This window comes from Micropterus dolomieu, linkage group LG06 (assembly GCF_021292245.1).
Source record: "Micropterus dolomieu isolate WLL.071019.BEF.003 ecotype Adirondacks linkage group LG06, ASM2129224v1, whole genome shotgun sequence".
Taxonomy (NCBI): Eukaryota; Metazoa; Chordata; class Actinopteri; order Centrarchiformes; family Centrarchidae; genus Micropterus; species Micropterus dolomieu.
Genome location: NC_060155.1, coordinates 29815385 through 29817811, shown reverse-complemented (window position 1 = coordinate 29817811; position 2427 = coordinate 29815385).

Here is a 2427-nt window from a genome sequence, read left to right as displayed (position 1 = left end):
AAAAGTTATTAACTGGAAACCAATGAATGGAGGTGAGAATTGGGGTGAAATGGGACCACAGATCCTCTGAAGATTTACACACTTCAGCTCCTCCTTTTACTTAACAACAGCGCCAACAAGTGGACACTGACAACACAATCTAATAACAAGTTACAATATTACTCAAGTAACAATAAATCCTGTTAATAAGACAACTAATCCAGTTCATGGTGTATTTTATGTTGGATGTCTGTTTTCTGTGAGGCACCAGGAAGTCCTTACAAACACTGATGAGATAAAAAGGATTCCAGACTGATGATGATGATTTCATAATTCTACCAGGGTGAAAAGTGGCTAAAGAGACTTTGTTGTAACAGAAAGTTCACATGTTAAAGCTCCTCATTATGAGCTGCTCTGGATAAGAGCATCAGCTAAACAGCTGAGATGTAAATGAGATGTAAATGTTGAGAGTTCCTCCATTGAAGTTTCAATCAGGCTTCAGGAAATACCATGGCACTGAAACAACATTTCTCAAAGTTACCAATGATCTTTTGATGGCTGCAGATACTGGAATGTGCTCTGTACTCTTAGATCTTAGTGCTGCGTTTGACACAGTTGACCATAGTATCCTCTTGGAGAGAATGAGGCGCTGGGTCCTCATACACTACTGTTAAGTATGGGGTGCCGCAGGGGTCAGTCTTGGGACCAATTTTATTTTCATTATATATGCTTCCTTTAGGGCACATTATTCAAAGACATGGTATCTCTTTCCACTTTTATGCAGATGATACAGAGTTGTACCTGCCCATTAAACACATGGATCCTGAAATGTTAACTTCATTGAAGGACTGCCTTAGTGAGTTAATAAACTGGATGTCCGATAATTTCCTTTAATTAAACTCCAATAAAACAGAGATCCTCGTCACTGGCCCCAAGCATTTGACAACATATTGTGCCATTCACAGATTGCCTTGGTTTATCAGACCAAATCAAGCCAGTGGCAAGGAATCTTGGTGTCAGGTTTGAGAGTGATTTGTGTTTTGACCAGCACACCACAAAGCTGATGCAATCATGTTTTTATCATCTTAGAAACATTTCTAAAATCCGACCTTTTTTAACTTTTAAAGATACTGAGACCATTTTACATGCTTTTATTTCTTCACGTTTGGACTATTGTAACAGCCTCTTTTCCTGCCTGAATCAAAAATCTATTGTCCGGCTACAGCATGTCCAGAATTCAGCTGCCAGGCTTTTAACTAGAACCAAGAAACGTCATATCACTCCTGTTTTAGCTTCGTTACACTGGCTCCCAGTATGTTTAAGAATTGATTTTAAGATTTTACTGATTACATTTAAGGCTTTACATGGTCTCGCCCCTTGCTATATTGCTGACCTACTAGTACCTTATATACCAGCTCGTAACTTGAGATCCTCAAGTAAGGGGCTTTTTGTGGTCCCAGAGACACGGCTGAAACTGAGAGGGGACAGAGACTTTGCAGTTAGGGCACCGAGGCTCTGGAACAATCTACACGAGGAAATTAGGTCGGCTGAATCAGTAAACTCTTTTAAGTTCCTTATTAAAAACTTACTTGTATCGTAGAGCATTCGCTGATTTTACCTGATTTTAGTACAATTTGAAGTGACTTTTGTTTCTTGTATTGTTTTTATGTCATAACTGCTTTTTGTAAAGCACTTTGTAAGTGCTCTGTAAATAAAGATTATTATTATTATTATTATTATTACTATTACTACATGTCAACATGTGAAATATTTGGCTGCAGCAGAACGCAGTTTGTGCACCGAAGGGCTGGAGAGTGGTACAAGAATGAGATGCACCTAGAAGAGTTGAAGCTGTATTGAAGGCTAAGGGTGGTCACACCGAATAATGGTTTGATTGCTTAGATGGACGAAGCAGGATTTATTGAGATTATTGACATGTGGTTTGAAGGTCAAATGTGACACCTACATTTCTGGATGGAGATTTTAAATTGGTTGTCAGTGGACCAATATGGTTGTAAGGTGATCAGGGCCAACGATTATTACTTCTGTCTTGTCTGAGTTTAGCTACAGTAAGTAATAAATTATCCACAACAGCAGTCAAGCACTTTATTAAACTGCCCAGACAGCCAACGTTAGATAAAGAGAAAAGTAGATCCCTGTATTATCAGAATAGCAGTGATAGAAGATCGAAGGTCCAGTGTGTGATATTTCTAAGGATCTATTGACAGAAATGCAATAAAAGATCCTTAACTATGTTCTCAGTGGTGTATAAAGACCTAATGAACGGTTCTGTTTTTTTAGAATGAGCTATTTCTATAGTAGACTAGACATCTGGAAACCTTACTGCTAGATGCTACTAAATCTTACGCACTTCACCTTTAAACACGATAATGATAATGTTTCCTAATGGATGCATCCAAAGGGAAAACAACACTGGACAATGACTAG